Source organism: Halictus rubicundus, chromosome 6 (assembly GCF_050948215.1).
Source record: "Halictus rubicundus isolate RS-2024b chromosome 6, iyHalRubi1_principal, whole genome shotgun sequence".
NCBI classification, from domain to species: domain Eukaryota; kingdom Metazoa; phylum Arthropoda; class Insecta; order Hymenoptera; family Halictidae; genus Halictus; species Halictus rubicundus.
Window position 1 is genome coordinate 13,535,066 of NC_135154.1, and position 22,542 is coordinate 13,557,607.

The window sequence follows — 22,542 nt, forward strand, 5'->3', positions numbered from 1 at the left end:
TCTTAATGTTCAGATAGAATTGTTGCTCGAATGTGTCTCTGTGTTGCAAAATCATTACAGTTGCGTAAGTCTACTGATCTTGACAATTAATGTGTGCTTTCATTGCCTGTTGATGTTTGCTCGATACTGTTAAAGTGAAGATGCAGGAATTCATGTTTGCAACTGGAATATAAAATCACAAAAATTGTTTTCAACATTACTCGAACCACTGAACGGAGAAGAAGTATGTAAAAATGTTCATCCACGGCAACAAAAAACCGAATAGACTTGTCTCTTGTTAAAAGACGAAAAAAACTGGACCATAAACAGTGTTTCAAAATCGATGCTTCAAAAGCCGTAATTATTTTTGCGTACCACCCTACCACAATCTCCAAAATGTTCACCGAATTTCTCGCGCATTTGTTGGCCTACATTGTGTGTAACATTTGAAGTTTAATGAATATGAACGCTTCATGAAAGAATTTGAAAACAAAAGCCGACAGAAATGAACGTGCGCGTAACAATTTCTGCATTGAAATTTTACTTGCAAAGCACGAGAACAAAGCAGGTGACTTCCTAAAGTTATCTTTAATAATATTAACAATTTTGGAGTGTTGAAAAATATCAATCCCAGCGAAAGCTTTCCAGTTTTTATTGTCTACAAAATCTAATTGCGCAGAAATTCTTCTGTAATTGGCGGTTTTAATTCGGTCGAGAAATATTAACCCAGGGATTGAAGTAAAAAGTAGATCCACTATTTCGCTCTGCTGAAAGCCGCTATAGACGGGGAATATTATGCGAATCTCGTGTGGGTATTATTCGCAAAACCGGTGGGTGGCACGCTCTCGAGAAAGTTGCATCAGACATTCAGTTGGATAATATATCAATCAAATTAATTAGCGGATTACTTAATGCGTCCGCATAATAGGTCGTTTTGCAGGGTGCGAGATGAAGAGTCCGAGAAAGAGAGAGAGAGAGGGGGGGGAGGGAGATAGGAAACAATTTTAATCGAGCCGCGCGTGTGAGGTTAAATAAAGAAAATCGATCGATAATATTAAAGCAGAAAATTACAACGGCTTCTCTTTAATTTCACAGCTACTGTTTTTTTTTGTCGTTATTTTGCTCTTTCAATGCACGAGAAACGATGAAATGAAAGCTTGATAGTCGACGGGTATCACAGGGGTGCTTTTTATTTATCAATATAATCGAATATGTCTGATAATATAAACTATCTGGCGCAGCGCGTACTGGCATTTCGCTCGAATGATAAATTCAAACAAAAGGTTCATCGATCATGAAGTCGGTTCCCGCTAAATTACACAGAGTTTACTGATGCGTCGATTTGTTGTGACAGCGTAACAAAATATATTATTGGTGCATGTGCCGCGTATGTTACACATTTTATTGTGCAAACAATAGAATTATTTGCTTCGCGTTTAAAGGCCGCGCAATTTGCGATCAACAAACACGCGTCGAATATCGTCCATGAATTTTTTAAAAATCGTCTAATCTGTTCCAGATAAATTCAGTTTTTGCGAGATAGTTGAACTTGCAATTTTTTAAAACGGAAAACGCTTGTGCCCATAATTTCGAGCAGAAGCGAATCTCGGTTCTATGAAAAATGCAGGGTCGAGCGTGGTTTGCTGAAGATGACTACAGTTATCTGCGAAGACGTTCGCACAGGAACAGTGTTATCTGCCGCTGACAATCGAACGCTATCCGCAGACATAGCGGATTTTTGCCAGTTTGCGCGGTTGATAGAAGTTTATTTAGAAAATCAACGACTCCCGAAGCTCGTACGCGATCGTGCGAAAAATTCTCTGCATTATGCCAAACTGAAACGCAGAATTCTTTTTATACACTTCTGCTAACAAGATCCGAGTTATTTTTTTCCTCAGACAATTCTAATTCGCGGGATTAAGTAATTGTGCATTTAATGCAGCGGCGAGCAAGAAACTGTTTTTCTATGAAGATAGCAAGGCCGTTCGAATCTGTTATGTCTTCCGCTTTCGTACTTCACGATACACGAATGTATTAGTATAATGTCTTATAAATATTTAAATATCTTCACTCTGATAATCATCTGGTATTTTAGAAGGTAAACATTCTTTTCGTCCCGAGGATTTTAACAAAGATTTATTTAATATTTATACCAAGAAGCACAAGTAAAATTAATCTTATACATAATTATAGAATTTTCTTAGTAGCTTTGTTTAGTTATAGCATTCATTCACTGCAACGCATCCTATTATACGTACAGGAAATAACTGACTTCTATATTGAACTGCTGTGATACCTTGGAAAAGAGAAATATTTGTATCATTGATGACATTAATTCACTGCGTTTCACAAATTAGGTTTAATTTCGACGTACACCTTGAAAAAGAGGAATATTCGCGGCGTTGTCGGCGATATCAATAAATGGAAAATTATACATATAGTACAATCTGAAACCTGGTCCAAATCAGTCTACTGTAGAGACAGAGTACCATACTTATGATTTAATTTTTCACGTAAAATCGCATTCGCTTTTCGATAGCACAATTTCAAAAGCATTCCCAAAATTCCTTCATATTTACACAGTGTCTCTCACGTACTCGTGGAAAGTATTTATTGTGTTACGTAGAAAATGTTAAATATTTCAATAAATCTTGAAACATGAAACACAGTTTTGCAATCCTTCTAATGTCTCAACAGTTCTGTAAATAAATGCACGAAGTCCGCAGTACGCTCATCTCAAACCCAAAAAAGTCGCAGATTCTACACTGTTCGTCTCAAATTCAAATCTCCCGGGCTCCTAGGATGAACTACAGTTATAACACTTAAGGTCCCGGGATAGTCACGTGACTTTTCAATTAATAATTTCCATTCACAGCCTTCAGACACAGACTTAAGATCCGTCTTGGTCTTGATCCAACGGGTCTTAAGTCTGTGACTACACTTGCCACATTTTTTCCTCTGTATTATCGATATTATGAATTCTGATGCCAGAAACGTGCTTCAAGTTTTTAGCTTTGTTTCGCAGAGAGTCAAGACAAAATATAGCTCAATTCGCAGCAGGAGATATTTTCTAGTGCTGCTCTTGATTTCATCCAGAAAACTCATCGAATGGCGTAAAAATGCTTGGATTCCACGGCACGCGCATCGTCAATTTTTGGCCTACTTCTAACGCTTATATTACAAAATATCTGCATAATCTCGGCAGCTCCTGACCAGCGCGCACTACATCGAACCTTCCTCTTTCAAATCAGCCCTTTACCAGCGACAAAATATTCTTACATAAGGACGAAAACTTGAGGCACGTAAAACCATGTTTCGACGGTAATGTAGTCACTCTACCTTATCGCGAATCTACGAAGACCGGGCGCCTAAGATTCAAAAAAAATTTCTCTGCAGGAACAAATGCTCCAAATCGCTTGTTCCATTCGTCACCGATTCCGGCCGGTCGAAACCGAAAAACTGGCAGATCCCTGGCGTTCGTCCGGCCGAAATTCGAATCGGGCGGTCTCCTAGGAGGAGCTACAGCAGGCCCACTGTCCTAAGATTCAAAAGGAGCATCGCACGGTGCTTTTCCCGCCTCGGCGAGGCGAGGGTTCGAACGCCGGCAGCCGGCGACGGCCCCGCAAAGAGTAAGTACGCGGAGGCCTTCGGCTGCCGGCTCGGTGGTATGTGAAAGGAGAGTTCAGAGATATTTCCTTGGCTAATGCACGACGAGGACGCGGCCGCGAGACCGAGAGAGAAAAGGAGAAAGACACACCGAGAAGAAGAGAGAAATATATATATATATGGAGAGAGAGAGAAAGAGAGAGAGAGAGAGAGAGAGAGAGAGCGCGCGAAGCAGTCGCGCGACCGAACGGACGAAGAAAAAGAAAACACGAGGGAACGAGCCGAGGATAGAGACGGAGATACGGATTCTCCCGTCGCGGAACAGGGAACAAAACGACACGGGAGAAAAGGAGCAGCTAGAAAAGAGGAAGAGAGAGAGAGAGAAGAGGGGTGGGTTCTAGGAGAGGGCAGCGCGGGAAAGGGAAAACGGGGAGGGTAAATTTATCTGTTGGCGCCGCGCTGCCGAGCGGTGCCCACACTCTCATCCACGGTTTTACTGTTTCGAGTCGCGCCGTTACGCGAAACTTTTAGTCCCATCGGTCCGTTAGATTTTTCGCGTGAACGGAGAACGGTCGCGGTACCTTCGGCTTCGGTTTCGCGGATCGCTGGATCCGGCTTTCCTTCAACTGACTGCCCTAGGCTGATGACACTCCGTTTTATCGCCTGGATTTTTCGAACGCGGATCGATCAGTTTCTTCCTACTCTTCCGATACCTCTTATCGACGTGTCAAATATTATATCATAATTTTTGAAAAATTCCTACCTATTTTCGACCCGCATCAAACTTTCGGCAAAAGGAAATGATTTTATTAGGGGTAGCCATAAGTAATCAATTATTTGCAAAGAATTTGTTTTGCCTTTAGTTCTGTACCGATCGTTGAAACACGTATTCTTTTACAGCTTTCGGTAAAGCAGCCTGTGTTCGAAATATTCTAAAAAGTATAATGTTTTTTTTACAACCCTGTGATAAAATGGCGGCGTCCGTACCTTCCGAGGATCGTATTCGTCATTGCATACTTTTTCATTCTCATGCGGGATTTAATGCAACGGTAACAACAAAGAAAATTTTCGATGTTTATGGAGATGTATTGAAGGTCAACAAGTGTCAACGTCGGTTCAGAAGGTTTGCTGCCGGTGATCATGATCTCTCTGACAGGCCTCGAAGTGGACGACCAGTTGAATTTGGTAATGACACCCTAAAATCTCTAGTGGAAGCTGATCCAAAATTAAGTATACAAGAATTATCGAGACGCCTTGGGTCCACGTGTCAACTATACAAAGGCACCTACACGAAATGGGAAAGGCATGTAGGCAAGGAATATGGGTACCGGATCAATTATCTGAGAATATTCGTCGATCAATTTGCACTTCATTGCTATCCAGATTTCGTAGAGATCCATTTCCTAGCAGAATCGTTAACGGAAATGAAAAATGGATTCTTTATGATAACATAAAGCGTTCCATGCAATGGCTTTCTGCAAATCAAATCGCAATATCAACCCCTAAACCTAGCTTATCACTTAGAAAGGTGTTACTGTGCATTTGGCGGGACTGATAATAAATTAAGAAATAAAAACTTCAATTTACCACAAAGTTTGTTTTAGATTTCAAAATAATTGATTACTTATGGGTCCTCTTAACAATATCTAGGTATTCACTACCGCAACAAAAACGGTTTCTTAGCAATATTTACATTAAAACATCTGGCAAACTAATAATTTCTCGACACCCGTAGGTTAACACTTTTCTGTAGAGAAGGGAAAACTGTATCGATCGGTGTATAAAAAATATACGACTCCGTTTGAAAAATAGAAGTTGACCTCCATAAATCCTTGACCCGTCCACCTACAAAACAACCGATAACACCAGTATCTGCATCTCTTGAAATCATTTAATCTCCACCGCAACATTTCTCATTGCGAGTAATAATAATAACGACTTAAATCAAGATGTGGTGAGACCCCTGTATATTTGCATTTGTTTAAAAGAATTTTAGGAGAGCAAGAATCATTGCTTTGTTTCAGATAAGCTGAGAAAAACTGCATTATTGTCTACAAATATATGATAGAAATGCTACATTATTTGTTGACACGTTTCATTACTCCGTGATTATTTTACACGCATACATTTTCGATTTGTCCTAAACGTTTTCAAAAGACTACGGATTAAAAAGACAAAGTGTCGCTTAATTAGAAAAAATCGCAGTTGCACCGGGAATCATTAAAAATATTATACACCGACCGGTAATGTTTGCGTTATTGTTTGCATTTTGTCAGCTCGATGAATATTTCACTCCCCCCCCTGCCCCCTCCTCGAACACTTTCGCCCTTCATTAAAACAGCCGCGGGGCGAAATGTAAATTGTTGAATATTTATCGATTCCCGACCAAAGTAAAATAAATATGTGGATACTTATTAAAGCGCAGACCGCCCTGCAAATTCGCATTTTCCGTAAAATAATTCAGACACACATGTGGCAAACAGGGAAGATAGAATTTTACTAAAAACGTGATTACAGTTGATCGAAGCTTTCGTTTTATTGGGTTTCGTGTAGCCAACGGTCGGTCTAATATTTACTTTTGACAGCGATATCACAAATTCCGTGTTTGGAAAATTGACTATATTCCACCTAAATTGCGACACACAGGAGCTAACTAGAAATTTATTTCCATTAATAACGAACACTCTTATTACTAAATTTTAGAACGTTGGAAGTAGCCTACAAATCCGCAATCTATTTATGACTGATGCTATAGCTAGGGTAAGAGACCCAATTACTGTGCCTACATTAATTATACTTATTTCTAAGGCATAATGAAAAAATTAGTGAAACGTTTTAATATCACTATTCTAATATTATGCTTTAACAATAATTCATATAGGCACAGTAATTGGTACCCAACAGTAATTGGGTCCCTTACCCTGTACTGTAAAGGAAACAGGAAAAATGAAAACATAAATCACCGGGGCAGGGCTAAATATGCAAAATCATTTTCCACTGATCACAATATTATGTAAAAATATTTGCAAATTATGTTAAAGTGCTATCATTTGCTATTACAAATTTCTTACTTTTTTCCAGTAAATAAAGCCTTCCGTGGTTGATCTTCTGCTTCCCGTTTGGAAAATAATCAAGTTCGAAATTGAAAGCGAAGAAGAAGACTCGTTCCACCGAAAATCCTCGAAATCTGGGTAATGAACCGCACCTTTCGGAACCAATTAAACCGAAGATCGATCACGCGGCGTGCTGGTGCCGCGAAACAAGTTTACGCAAACGTTTCGATGATAATCCGACGAACAATTAATCAGAATTCGACGGGGTCGCTTTGTCGGTCACGACCGGCTCGCAGCTCTCGTGTGAAAAGTTTCGGCGTGACCGGCGCGCAATAAACTCGCAACCTAACCATGTGAATTACAACAGGATGCAATGGCATTAAGTTATTACATTTAGGAGTGCAAATGGGTGGGCACGCTATAACCGTTTCCGGTTGTATCGCGTACTCTCGTGCATCGCGATTTCTCTGCCGTTCGAATTTTCTCACTGCCCGTAAAACCCCCGTGGCCACTGTGCCAACATTGTTTCCCTTCATCGATGGCCCCATAACGAATTAACCCAGTGCCTTAACATACTAACCATGGAAATAAACGTTGCGCAATTTCTCAAGTGAAACAAAAATTTTAACAAAAGACGAACACAAGAGTTCAATCATTGATATATTCATCAACCCTGTGGTGACACTATGGGGTTTCTCAAATGACCCCAGAAAAATGTGTCGTGTTCAACTTTTTACATTGATTCTTGGAACATTTTCATTTTGTAGTCTTACTCTGTATGTCTGACAGGGTTGCAAGCGACAGACACAATCAAACCGTTTTGCCAACACAAGAAATTCTTTGAAGATACGAACAAATGCAAAAATTGCTAATAGATTGTAAGAGAAAGGTGTACGCTTGGACAAGCAGCAGTACTTAAATTTTGATTGGCATCAAACACATTCAAACCACCGTAAACCAACATAACAGATTCTTTGAAGCTGCAAACGATTAAGAAAATCGTTAAAAGAAATCACCAGAGAGAACTGAGAAAGAATCGTCTAATCGATCATATTTGAACAAGCAACAGTATCAAAGATTTGATTGGCATCGAACGCAGTCAAACCGTTGTCGACGTAAGATATTCTTTCGAGCTGCGAGCAAACAAGAGGAACGCTAATAAATCTGGCGAGGAAGGGTAAACGTCGACCTGTAGTTTAAACAAAACATGCGATTGTTTGTCGACGGATGTCGACGACCGAGTTTGCCGGGAAAATCCGTGGAAAGGTTGCACGAGGGAGGATCTCCGACAATGGTTCCGCGGGGACGCCCACTGTTTTCGAATCTCGGTGTTTTCCCGCTCGACTGGCTCGCGGCAGAATGCGTGCAGAATGCGTGCATGCGTGCGTGAATGCGCGTGGTGCACTCGGGGAGAGGCCCGTGCACTCGCAGAATCGTAGGAACGCGCGATTGCGATGGTTCACCGAAGAGCGAGAGACGCACGGTCTCGCGCTAAGCTGTTGGCGAACGAGACACACCGGAGAAAGATTGAGAGAGGAGAGGAGAGAGAGGAGAGAGAAGAGCGAAGGACAGGGCCTCCATTGAAACGGAGCGCAATTGCTTGGCCGAACCAGAGAAACGAGATGCCACGCGCCCGACGAGGAAAATACAGAGGGGGGCGACGCAGAAAGAAAAGCTTTTTTTCATGTGTACCCTTAGGGCCCCGTATCCGCCTATATCCTGAACGAGGAACATTACTCGGGCAACCGTGCGCCCTTGACCCCCTCCACTTATTGCTGTCCCCCCTCCTTTCTGCCAGGTATTTCTTTCAACCCTTATCTTTTGGTTTATTTTGCAACTGGACACGCAACTTGCGTTATTCTTGATGATTTTTTAGTGGGAAACCATTTTGAGTTTGGTCTTACGGGTTGGCGTGTCCTCGTTGTCGAAGTACACCGATTTTTATAGAAGTCATTGGTTTTATTCATTTCAGAAAATTGTAGAATAAGGGAAGAATTTATTAAAGGAGAAATGCATAGGCACAGATGCATAGAATATAAATTTTGCTGAGGTTTGATACAGTCTTATTTTATTTTTCACTCAACAGCACCGATGACGAAGATAATAAGATTTAATTGGACGTTTGTTTATTTTTCAATTTTTCAATCGTGCAGGGTAATCGTTTCGAGTCGCTGCCCTAGAATTGTTGTAACGTTAGGTTCTCGAGTTCTTGAAGTGTAGATTATTATTTTTGTGAAGTATGGAACTGATACGTTTAACGGATTTTCTGTGAAAGAATTGTCGAAAATTACTTTCGGCGAAGAACCCTCTCAGACAAGATTTCATTGATTCTTCATCTCCTTCTTTCTTCTCGTGGCGTTTTCTCCGACGTATTTAGGCGTCAGTCTCTCTTTCCGTGCTCCACGAAACGATCGTGCGGTTTGATTACCCCCTTCTTTTGATTAGGCGAACTTTAGTGCTAGTCCGAAAGCGTTTTTACGTGGCCAGTTAATCGGAAGGGGTAGAATCACTTAGGAGGGGTTTAAACTTCGGTTATACTTCCGCCTTCAATCTAGGTTCGTGACGAAATTCGAGCTAAGCTCTCGATTTACGAAATCAATTTATAGCGAAAATTCGTTTTGTGTTCGAATTGATTCGCTAGACTAACTGTGGGCCGGATGTTCAATTGTTATAACTGATTATTCTCCTAAATGGAGTACAGTGGAACCTCCATCATCCGAATTACGAAAGGGGCGTAACTGTTTCGGGGCTAATGGAAATTTCGACTAATGCAAATTTGAACTCTCTACTTCACATTGATTATATACAAATACTTTTCTGTATTATTTTACTTTACTATATTCTGCTATAATAGTTCACTGTATCCTACTATATTCTGCTATATTACTCTACCATATTCTATTATATTGCTTTACTATATTTTACTATGTTTTTCTAGATTCTACTATAGTACTTCAGTATGTTCTCCTACACTATTCTACTGTATTACTCTACTATATTTTTCTATGTTCTACTAGATTACTCTACTTCATTTGTCTATATTATAATACTGTATTTGTCTTTATTATTCTACTATATTTTGCTATATTATTCTACTATATTCTTCTATACTATTCATCTATATCCTACTATATTCTTCTACACTATTCTGCTTCAATATAGTAATATTGTACTATGTTACTCTACTATATTCTTCTATATTCTACTACATAACTCTACCTTATTTTTCTATATTATTCTATTATATTTTTCCATACTATTCTACTATATTTTTCTATGCTATTCTACCATATTCTTCTATACTATTCTACTATATCCTACTATATTACTCTACTATATTCTTCTACACTATTCTGCTACATCCTACTATATTGTACTATGTTACTCTACTATATTCTTCTATATTCTACTACATTACACTACCTTATTTTTCTACGCTATTCTACTATATTCTTCTATACTACTCAACTATATTCTACTATATTACTCTACTATATTCTTCTACACTATTCTGCTACATCCTTCTATATTGTACTATGTTACTCTGGTACATTCTACTATATTCTGCTGGATGAAGTGCAGTAGGACTCTTGTAGACAATTAATTTTTCTTTTTTTTTTTTTTGGATAAAGTGCAATAAAACCCCCACTATCCGAACCACCGAGCTGCCACAACCATTCGTCCAACTAATCTTTTCAATAATCTTGAATCCTAATTTATTCCTCGATCTCGACGATCCCCGAATTCTAATCGTCCAGCAACTCGAAGCGCAACTACCTCTTCTATGTCTGCACCAGTGCAAGATGACAGTGTCGGGCAGCTTGATCCCCGTTCCTCGAAAAACTGGGTCCCCGATAGCGAAACTTTCCAGACGAATAGCGTCTCCCCGCGATCCGTCGGATTTCCACAGGTGGTCAGAGAACCAGCCACCGGCGACTTTGACGTCGCTTCGTCGTCGTCGTCGTCGTCGTCGTCGTCGTCGTCGTCGTCATCGTCGTCCCTGGGAGAGAGAGAGAGAGAGAGAGAGAGAGAGAGAGAGAGAGAGCTGCACACTCCCGTTCCTCTCCGCTCCCCTCTCCAGCTCGGGTGTCGTTGCCGCGTTCTACCCTCTCGCACTTTGTACTCGTTAAGGTCGCCGGTGCAATGGTCAGGGGCAAAGACATAAGTAAGCGGCTACGTGATGCCCGGCCACTGGCTGCATGTGCACGCGCGCGAGCTCTCTCGCTCGCTCTCTCGCTTGCTCGCGCGCACGAAACCGAGTTTACAGTTAGCCGCTTTAAAAACACGGCGTGCGAGAAGGTAGCTCGGACGAAGCCCGAGAAGACAGCGCGCGCGCGCGCGCGCGCGCGAAAGAAGAGAAAGAAAAGCTGCGTTCGTACGCTCTCTTCGCGATCGGCGAGCGAAAGAGGAACGGGTATCGAAGATGGGGCCGAGGAAGAGAAGAGATGGAAGACGGGAGAGGAGGCAGTCGGCGAGAAAAGAAAAGAAGGGAAAAAACAACGAGCAGGAAAAACGCGCAATCATCGGCGTCGAGGAGGAGGAGGAGGAGGAGGAGGTAGATGAGGTGGGGGAGGAGGAGAAGGAAGAAGAGGCTCGGTGGCGGGGGAGGAAAACGTCGTCGCACGATGAAGAGGGGAAGGGAAGGGATGGCGGACTTTATAACGAGACAAGGTTGGGAGGTCATCGGTTGTTTGGAGCGACGAGGACAGCCTGCGCCTGGCATCAGGCCATGAGAAAGAAGGCTCCGAGGCGTGTACCCCGGCGCTGTCCGTGGGAGCAAGAAAGACGAGCACCTCTCGTGCGTCGGAGACGAGTTTCAGAGCTCGCTGTTGGACGCTAGCTCGCTAGGGACGAACAGAGACAAGCCCGTAGATATGAAACGCTGGCGGGATGAAAAAGGAACCGGGGAACACGATGAAGAAGAGAAAGAGAAAGAGTGAGAGAGGGGGGAGGGGGGACATTGAGAGGAGAGGAACCGGTGAGAAGAAGCAAAAGAACCAAACGCTCCGGCGCGCCGCAGCCTAGCTGGATATCGCTGGCTCGGCGGCGGCGGCGGCGGCGGCGGCTGCTTCTCCTTCGATTCGTTCTCTCTCTTTCCGATGCTAGACGGCCGTGTTCGAGCCTCTTCGTCCCCGCCGGCCAAGAAAGCAAGCAAGCAAGCTGATGCCGGCAAGAGGAGGACGGGAAAAAGGCAATCGAGAGCCGGCGAACAGCGTTCCGACGCGCAACACGCTGGTACGCGCGCGAACCCGGTCTCCCCGCGCGAAGGACGACCGCAACGCCGCATACTGGGAGGATTCCGAAATTCCCCGACGATATGACCGCTGGAAATAGTGTCTCTCTTCGGGAACCAACCGCCCGAGACTCTACCCCCGGCCCGATGTTCCGCGCGGGACGCGGAGGCAAATCCGCTCGGTGCGATTCGCTGCGGAGGCTCCAGGTCTTTTCCGAAATCCGCGGAAAGCGACAACAGAAAACCATGATTTATGTTAGGTTCGTGCATGCGAAATTACCGAATGATGTTAGAATGCAGATGTAACGGAGCCTTTTGATATAGAAATACCATTATAGTCTACAGGTTTATTAATGTATACCATTTTAAGCTGATCTCTTTAAGATCCTATGTCTCTGTTTGAGATCCTTATTTATTTAAGACCCCTCAGTACTTATATTGTTATGTCTCGAGAGAGTATAAAATGTCTCTAGAAAAATAATCGACGAAGAATCATTTCTCAACATTCAATCGAAAAACCATTCGGACGATCGAATTGCAAACGATTTGAAGTCGGACACGTCGTATTACACCAGCTTAGTACATGTTCCACGGGCAACGTTTGAATGAAATTGTTTTATCAGTGTGAATGAAAATGTAACAATCTCGTTTGCGTACAGTACCTCTCTTCACTAAGGGTACCGCTACACGATCGGACTCGGCGTAGTCGAAAGCTTAATTATCTTCGCTTTTTCTTGCTACTGTTGGATTCCACCGGTGTTTTAATGAAATCGCACTCTCACGCGTGAACGTAAATTTGATTGTAAGAGTGAACAAGAGCGTGGCTCTTAGCAGATCAAATGTTAAAGGGAATCACCTTTTTGCACTTTGTACTTCGGCTTGAAGCGACCGACTCTATTTTTTCCTGATTGCCTTGCGTGGAGCGTGGGCGGTGTTCGAGGTGTTGGCTGTGTGATTCCTGAAAACAGAGGAGCAGGCAAATGTTCTTCAGGGTAACCCAATGAATTTATGACTGGGCTGTGGATCCGAATGAAAATTGAAGACGCAGGGACAAAACAGGCAAATTTTCCTGTTAACAATTTGATTGAATTGTAAATGATCGATATCCGTAAATTCGTATACTCTCTCGTCATATAAAATTACGCTATTTTAGACATTATTTATCCTCTTATTGGGAACAAGACGTACAGGTCCGAGCAGAATTTTTTCAAGAACTCAAGGTAATTGTTTCTCGGTATTTTGTCGCAGGAGAAAGTCATCTGGTTAGCATCCTCAAAGCTAACGGCAAGGAGCGTCGGATCCAGACGCTTTTGAGCAAGATTTCAAGATCGAATTTTACAAGGGACTTCGAAATCGAGTTCCAGAAAGTTTTCGAATTTCTCGGACTTCTCGATCGAAGTCCTCGTGCCTTCGGTTCGCTGTTCTTGTTTCCCCGTGGCCGGGGAACGGCGATCGAGAGGAAGGACCGGTTCCAAAGGATGCTCCTACCTTTCGTCCTTCGGGCTGCCGTGTACTCCACTCTCCTCCTTCCTTCATCTTCGCCTGCAGCTTTCCCTCCTTGTTCGCCGATTATCGTTCCCTCTCTCGCGTTTCCTGTTCTTCTCCGACTCCCCCTCCCTCCTCCTCTCTCTCTCTCTCTCTCTCTCTCTCCCTCTCCTTCTCTTTCTCTTTTTCTCCCGTACTCTCTTCGCCACCTCCCTCGACTTCGGCATGAACTTCGAAGTCTCCTATGCAAGCGCGAAGATCGCCCGCGACTGGCCCCCTCTCCTCTCCGACCCTCGATCTTCCTCTCGATAATCTATTTTTCATAAAAGACCAGCGCCATCTTCGCCGGGACCCGAGTGCCATGGGAAACTCGCCGAGCCGCATGGTGTGCCCGCCAGTCAATGGGGTTTCAGGACAAAAATCCTGTTTCGGGTTCTTGTAATTGAGCCGGACAGGAGTTGCTTAGAACGCTCGCTGTGCTTTCTTTGTAATTGTACAACGGTGCTCGTGGAATACAGAAATTTAGCAATTTTTATAACAGGTACATCGAGGCGTCGTGGGTAGTTAACAATCTGGAACTCGCGTGATCTTCAGGAATTTTTCTGGAAGAAATTAATGAATTGTTTATTTAAACACTTATCCCAGCCGAAAGTACATATATTGTACAACTTGTACTAATTTGTGCACTGCGGAATATTCAAAAATACCTGAATGGCAGCTCATCTAGTAATTGTTTTCCCAAAGATGCTGCCCCAATAGTCACTCACTCTTTTGATTTATATTAGCGCGACTTACATGAATTTTTGTTTTATCAAGTATCTCGGTGAAAAGTAGATATATTGTACAACTTGTACGAATTTGTTCTTTGCGGAATCTTAAAAAATACCTGAATGGCGGCTCCTCCTCTAGAAGTCGTTTTCCCGAAGATGCTGCCCCCATAGTCACTCATTCTCTGTATTTATATTAGCGCGACTTCGAATTTTTGTTTTGACAAGTGTCTTAGTGAAAAGTACATATATTGCACAATTTGTATTAATTTGTTCTCTGCAGAATCTTAAAAAATACCTGAATGGCAGCTCCTCCTCTAGAAGTCGTTTTCCCGAAGATGCTGCCCACATAGTCACTCATTCTCTGTATTTATATTAGCGCGACTTCGAATTTTTGTTTTGACAAGTGTCTCAGTGAAAAGTACATATATTGCACAATTTGTACTAATTTGTTCTCTGCAGAATCTTAAAAAATACCTAAATGGCAGCTCCTCCTCTAGAAGTCGTTTCCTCGAAGATGCTGTACCCATAGTCACTCATTCTCTGTATTTATATTAGCGCGACTTCGAATTTTTGTTTTGACAAGTGTCTTAGTGAAAAGTACATATATTGCACAATTTGTACTAATTTGTTCTCTGCAGAATCTTAAAAAATACCTGAATGGCAGCTCCTCCTCTAGAAGTCGTTTTCCCGAAGATGCTGCCCCCATAGTCACTCATTCTCTGTATTTATATTAGCGCGACTTCGAATTTTTGTTTTGACAAGTGTCTCAATGAAAAGTAGATATATCGTGCTAATTTGTTCTTTGCAGAATCTTAAAAAATACCTGAATGACAGCTCCTCCTCTAGAAGTCGTTTCCTCAAAGATGCTGCCCAAATAGCCGTTTACTTCAAGGATTTCCATTAGTTTGTCTGCTGAGTGGATCGGTAAAATTACACGTGGAGATAATAATTGATAATGATCAATTTGAATTCCCGGATGTAGTAGCAAGTGTTAAAATAAAAGAATTACTTTGTGCCGGGAGGGGTTGAAGGGAGCCTGGACGACACCGAGCGTCCCCAAACACGTCCGCAAACTTGAAGCGGGAACAAGAACGATTTGCCTGACGGTTGTCCGGCAGAAAACGCAATGAGCCGGTTCGCGTGGCCCTCGAAGGGGATCCTTTTCACGGACGATCGATTCCTCGAGGTATTCCTCGAGGTGGTTGCCTGTTCCCTCGTCCGTGCAAGGTCGGGACCTTGCGAGTCGCAGCGGAGAGCCTGCTATCACAGTCATTACGCGCTGCTATCGGCCAACAGCGACGATCCACCCATTCTGAATCGATACACCAGCCCTCTCCCCTCTCTCCTCCTCTCTCTCTCTGTCTCTCTCTCTCTCTCTCTCTGCTTTAACAAGTAAAAAGACAGCCGCGTGTCCGGTCGTTCTCTTCGCGAAACGCCCGCGGCTCTTTCCACGGCCGGCTGCTGTCCGCCGTACTGCTGTTCGCGGTAGCCACTTTGAATCCGCGCAAATGAGCAGGATTGATGGCGGAAAGCACGCTACTGCTAAACGAGCGGTTTGCTTAACTGCACACCGGCCCGCGAAAGAAACGCGGCGGGAATCGCTCGAGGAATTTAACCCTATTCACGGTTCAGCGTGAGCGCGGGCTGGACGAGGAACCTTTCAAAGGAGGAATGCACCTTGCCAGCCGGATAGAGCCGTAAACTCCGTGAATCGACGAGTTATCGAAAGGGATGGCGATGCACTCGGCGAATAGGGTGACTTATACATTCTCCCTGGTACCACTATGCGTTTATGCGGGACATCTGTTGCATGAATTAACGCGAGACCTCGTTCTTCAAGGTTGCACGCGCATTCTACGCTCGATTTCCGAATTGTTTTGCGCCGCCATTCTTTCTTGAATTGTCTTACGTTCACTTCGATCTTTTTGTTATCACCAGACTGCGGATTTTATGCATTTATGACAAAAATTAGTAGGTGTAATTATAAGTAGCAAAAATATTGGAAAAATTTAAACATACTATTATATTATTCTCGATCTGCTAAACATGATAAGAAAGAAAATAAATTTCTGTTTGTCTTCAGTTCGTTGCAGTTCAAGTAAAACATTTTTATTTTGCATGAAGATCTAGTCATCAGTAGGCTGCGGAACTTTATGCAATTATGGTTTATAAAAATTTTCAAAAAATACGATGGAATTTAGCACGATTTTTATGTATCTTGCGTCTACAAAGGCTACTTCCACTAAAAATAAAATTTCATGTGAGTCCACTTTCTTAAAATTTGTCTATAAAAATTGAAAATTGCGTAAACATGCGCAGTCTAGCTTAAAGGGCTTCTAAAAAAGTTGAAAAAATGCTACAATATAAAATTTGACAGAATTTTGTACGATTTCTATTCATACTAGATCTCCCAAGGATGCTGCCACTGAAAATAACATTTTATTCGACTCCACTTTTTTAAAATTTGTCTACATACATTGAAAATTGCAGAAACATCCACAGTCTAGTTATTACACTTTTTCAGACTTTTTTTTAGACATTTCTAGATCTTCTGGAAAATTGTGCTGCGTGGTTGGTTTATTGAACTGCACTATTTCGCGTGGTATTTGATATTAACAGTATTTAACCGAACACTACTACTGATTTTTGTACAAAATAAAAATTGTCTACATTAATACCAAGGTACAGGAGCTGTACAGTCACTTACCTCTTCTCTCAATAATATTATTACGTTAAAAGTAGTATATCAGTATTTACAGATTGCTCAAATATTTTCACTATTTCTTATTTTTTCCCCTTTTTTTGTTACGGAAAAATTGAGCGGATGAAATTTGAAAAAGTGATGAAGAGATCACGAAAATTCAAGGATATTCCAACTCAAGAACATGTCTGAAGTCTGCAAGATATTTTTCGTTGGCTGCTGTCTCTCACAAACGATGCAGACAATTTTTATTCGGCATGAAAATCCTGTTCATAAAACTTGCACTCTAAGAGCGTGCGTTTCTTCCATGACAACTTGATACCGTGTCGACGTAAAATCAACGAGGACGACGCGTTTATAAAGTGACAATGAGACAGCAGCGAGTGCAGGACGATTGTTGATAGCGTCCGGGGGGCCATTGTAGATTGACATCGTCGAAGAAAGACGGTAATTACGCGGTCCTGTGAAAAGATAAGAAAAGGCGCGAGCAAACGGTATTAATATTGACGGTCGCAAACTACGTCCGGATCGGTGAACGCTACCATACACACTATGCAGCCTGTGCGTCGGGTAACAATGGGGTGGCAACGTTATCGATAAATTACCATTACCGTTAGTGCCACTGCTGGTTACGTTATCGTGTAGCATCTCTATTCGCGAACGATGTGCCGTACTGATAGTCTATTTAGCTCTCTCTCTCTCACTCTCTCTCCCTCTCACTCTCTCCCTCTCTCTCGTGCATCGTCCGCATATTTTATTCACTTATTTGTTATTTTAGTTTTTTTTTCCACGCCCCCCCCCCCCCAGGGTCGTTCATTGGGACGAAAAATTGAACAGCGGCCGTCGCGCCCCGGCTCTAAATATTCATCGAAAAATACGGGCGCGGACGGCAAATCTCTATTTTCAACCTGTAACTCTTCTGACTTCGTTTTTTTTTATTCTATTTGTTTGTATTAGACCGTCGCGCATGGTAGCGGTGTTCGTTTTTGTTTTTTCCTGTTTGTGGAATTTGTTAATTCTCTCGCCTTTTTCCGTGATAAGTAGCCGTGGCCTGTTTGTCCGATGTTTCATTAAATCATAGGGGACGTTTCGATCCGATGTCTGTCAAACTGTGTGTGTACAACTAAATTAGAATATGTGCGAAATTTTTGTATGTCGAGGGACCAGATACGGGGAATATGAAAGCACGATTTTGCTTCTGGATAGACGGCACCCTTGTTAATTTATTTATGAGCCCAATTTATTTATGCTTTGCTATAATCATGTAATATTTTTTACTGAAATTATTGGAACGTTTCGTATGCATATTTCCGTGTGGAATGTTCTATAAATGTGAAGAATATTGTTTAGAAGTAACACAAGAATTGTGTGGACGTCGGTTGATTTATATTTGAAATTCGAGAAGAGGCGTATTGGTTCGAGCAACGAACGGCGACCTTGAAATCCTGGGAACAGTGTCCTTGAAATATTTATGGTCTTCCCACTGTCATATTTTCTCCTTAAAATCGCGAGCAACTTTCATCACTTTCACTGCTCGAGACATCGGCGTTCATTAAACGTGTTCCACCGTGTTGATCTAATTTGTATAATTTCAAAGGGACAAGCTCTCCAAATAGAAAAATCAAAGTCCACAATTTCGTAATTCTGTGCTGTATTTATAAATGAGAAAATGATATTGGAACGCATCGAATGATCGATACCTTCAGCGTCATTATCAAACCATTGTTTCGAGCGGGATAATTCGAAGCGATTTCGAAAGATCGCGTTTACTATGTCGCCCAGGTGCTCGTGCATAACAATCGGCGCGGTCTAATCGTCGGAGTTACGCGGAGAAAGTAATTTCACGGCTTCGACGCTTCGGTGACATAATAAGATATGCCGATAACCGGCGAGAAACCACCGATTACGATTTTTATTTCTTTCTTTCTTTCTTCTTTTTTTCAACACATTCCGTCGTTCGTCATTCCTTGTACACTCGAACATAATAAATCAACGCGTGCGTCGTATAGCGCGAGCAGCTTTCCGAACGAGGCGTTGATGGAAATTTAATACGATGAAAAAGACACTCATGGCGGGTTTTAATATCGCGGATCTGTCAGAAACAAAGCGCCACGCGTCTCTCGTGTCATCGGCCGATTAATAATTTATTATCTGTCCACTCGTCGACGGGTCTACGGGGCTAGATTCACCACCGAATTAGTACGCGCGCATTATCGCTCGAAAGTTTGTAGACATTTTTAAATGGACCGCGTGTTTAATCACTGTGCCGATGATCGGTAGCCTGTCGTCTTGCATTTAATATATTTTTCGTGATCGAAGTTAATGAACACGCCGTGGGAAAATTTTCATTGTCAACGCGGAGGTCGAGGTAATTCGATTATTCCGTTTTTAATACATTTTCTTTCAGGCCTTCTCATTTCTGTCATTTCTGACCCGCGCCGATATTTCACTGCAGTTCTCTCTCGATATAAGGCGGTGGCTCGGGACCGGCTTTCGTCGTATCTCGGATGAAGAAGAGGAAGAGGGGATAGAGATTTCCTTATTTCGAAATGAAAAGCGTCGCCTTATATCGGAATAAAATTGTGCGTATTTATGGTCGTTCGAGCTTATCCCCACCGCTACACGAATTATTATTTCTCTGAATACTGCGAGTTAGATCATTAAAAAGCCCATGGATACCTATTGTTAATTTATTTGTCTCCAGAAAATGTAACCTCTGTGAGTTACCAGTTGTTATTTATCTTTTTACGATAGTAAAAATTTTAGTTATTTTTACACGAGTGAATATTTTAGACGAATTTAGATTTTTCTGGGGTTCAGGGGTTTTAATGAAGTAATTAATTTATAAGGTATTGTCGATGGGTTTTTATGAACGTGGTTAGCCAGAAGGGGTAAATAATAGTTCCGTATTCCAAGATGTTACGTAGACGTTATTTCGTCCAGAAATTCGGCGCGTGAAAGCAAGGCGTCCTAAATTTAGAAAGTAGCCAGACCAGACTCTAGCCGGCTAGCTAGAGCAACTTTCATCCGTGCTGTCGACTCTGATGGTCTTCAGGATCTGGCACCGTGTTGGACTGGCTATGTAAATGCTTAGAAAAATTCCTTACTGAATTGTATTCCTGTTCGTAACAATGTTCTGAAACTTTATCATTGATCATTATTGCTCGATTGCTCAGGAAAAGAAGGGATCATCACATCGACTAAAAATATCAACAAACCAAAGCGTAAAATAACATCATTGATAATTGTTCAGAAAATAAAAAAAGAAATAGCCACACTGATTAATTTAAAAATATAACCAAGTTAAATTAAATCGTTCTTTTATTACTACGAAATTGAATTAACTGTATACAATACGGAAGAACCTGTGTTACAAATGTTTATTTAGTTAATGTATTTAAATGTTTAACTTCCGATTGACAGCACTGATTACGAACGTTCGAATCAATTCATTCAAACTTATTCGCGGAAGTTTGATCGCAGAACTTTGGAACACCCCGTATAAACGTTGACTGTACATCAGTTACGTACATTATTGTGTAATACCAACAGTATGCAAAGTAAAATATGATTAATACGAATCATGAATCGCCCAGATTTTAATTCCAAGCTGAAAATGTACTGTGGACGATTGTTTAAATAATTACCGATAACTCGTCACTAAAATCCCATACAACAGTTCAATTAACCACCGGACAAGAAAAACGAAACGAGAAAAAATTGCGGGCCGCGAAATGAACGCATCCAGATCGTCCAAATCAATCAGACTATACATATATATATTCGCCTGGCCCGATTGTATGAAATTCAAAATTGAAAAGCTGTATCGTTCCTCTCTGCCATATATATATGTAGTTTCGTTTGCAACGAACGCGACGAAACGCGCAGTCGACAAGCTTATTTATTCATTCTTTATATTTATTCGATTGCCGAGGCATTAAAATGTAATACAATCGACGAAAGAAGACCGTACGCACTTAAATACTTAAGTCTTTTAGGAAATTATTCTTGAGACATATGTGAGAATGTCTAACACTCTCATTTCGAGTGACCAATTATTATCATTATTTTTATTACCGTCTTTTAGAATTACTATCTTTTATCTTCAATACGAATGAATTTCAATCTACAGTTTCTAATATTTCTTCCATGGTACAAGCTCTTTATGCAAAATTAAAATTTTTAATTTCTCTCTTTCTTCAATAATTTTAGTAAGATGGAGAAAGATGAAAATTGAAGTCCTATCAAATCCTATCAAATTTGAAGTCCACGAAAAATTTTTAAAAAATACAAAAACACAATTGACATCAACAGAGATACCCAGGAAAATTTCATAACAAAAATAAAAGTCAAAGTAGATGGGGAAAGATGAAAATTAGAGGGTGATAAGTGAAATATCATCATCATGCAGGTCTATCAAATTTGAGGTCTACGAAAAAATTTTTAAAAATACAAAAACACAATTAAAATCAGAAGAGATATACAGAAAAATTTAATAACAAAAATAAAAGGGAAAAGTAGATGAGTAAAGACGATAATTAGTCGGTTAAATAGTGTGTCACAAACATCGCCATGCAGTTTCAGCTTTTATTGGTGCATATTATAAATGAAACTAATTGAGAATGTACTTTTGCTTTACAGAAATTGATGAGGAATGAGTCCAGGAGACCACAGAAGCCGATTTTTCCTGCGACATTAAGCATCGTGGATGCCAGGGGCGGCTCTTATTGGAAAATGTGCGATCCGGGCGCGCCTTCACCCGCAGCTAGAACTTGAGTCATGCAGTGAATCACATGCTCTCTGATTTACACACATATGCGGTGCCGTACGCTTCCAACGGTTTCTCGGTGAGTTAATTTCAGCCGTGGAAGGAACTGTTTCTTCTTTCGTCTGTGTCGCGGGAGAGCAGCGTTCACCGTTCGGGACCAGGAACATTACCACGGATCCCGTTATTAGCAATTTTTTGAACAGGTGTTGGAGACAAGCCTCGACCCGCCGAGATTCCGGAAATCGAGAAATTATTTTCGATTTTATCACACCGCTGCCCTGTCGAATGTTACAAATTTTTCGTTTTTATTCCTCGCTCCAATTTCCAAACGTCTACCAAGTCTGTTCATATCCAAATGGAAATTAATTCTAATTTTTTAATAGTATATCTATTACATACTGTTTAGGTATGAACTGTGTTGTGCTCACGGTAAAATTGTCGTTAAAAATTGGGCAGGTTTCTGGTTAGTATATCCGGAACAATTTTGCGCACGTGTTAACGCAGAATATACTCAGTTTAATAGACTGGCGATAACTGATGAGTCGAACGCTCACAGAAGAACTTACAAACTGAGAATTACAAGCATGACTGTTTCATAGCGCCTCGTGCATTGTTTGTGTCCTCGTCCTACGGTTGCAGCTGTTTTGTATTCGCTTCGGAATCTTAGGCTAACGGTGAAAGGAGTCGCGTGACTCAAACGATGTTTTGGAGTATCCACTGCTTATTCTGGTGACTAATGTTGAAGGGTGAGCGATAGGTGCTGAGAGACAATACCGTGAGTCAGTGTAGAACTGGGTCATCTGCGAAATTTCGCTAATTTCACTATTTCAATATTTTTCCGATCAATACCCCATTTTTTAAAAATATTTTCTACAGCAACAAAAGCCACAAAAACAATCCTCTAAGGATCATAATAAAAATAAGTTTTCTGTCCCTTCCCAAAACTC

At 41.5% G+C, this 22,542-nt stretch overlaps 1 long non-coding RNA gene across 1 annotated transcript in view; it reads left to right on the forward strand.

Moving 5' to 3' along the window:
* LOC143355332 (uncharacterized) overlaps positions 1-21,589 on the forward strand; it is a 161,866-nt gene extending 140,277 nt beyond the window's left edge. Inside the window, exon 3 of the long non-coding RNA XR_013082488.1 lies at positions 21,469-21,589. This is a non-coding gene — a long non-coding RNA (uncharacterized LOC143355332). The remainder of the gene's footprint in view (positions 1-21,468) is intronic.
* The last annotated feature ends 953 nt before the right edge of the window (positions 21,590-22,542 follow it).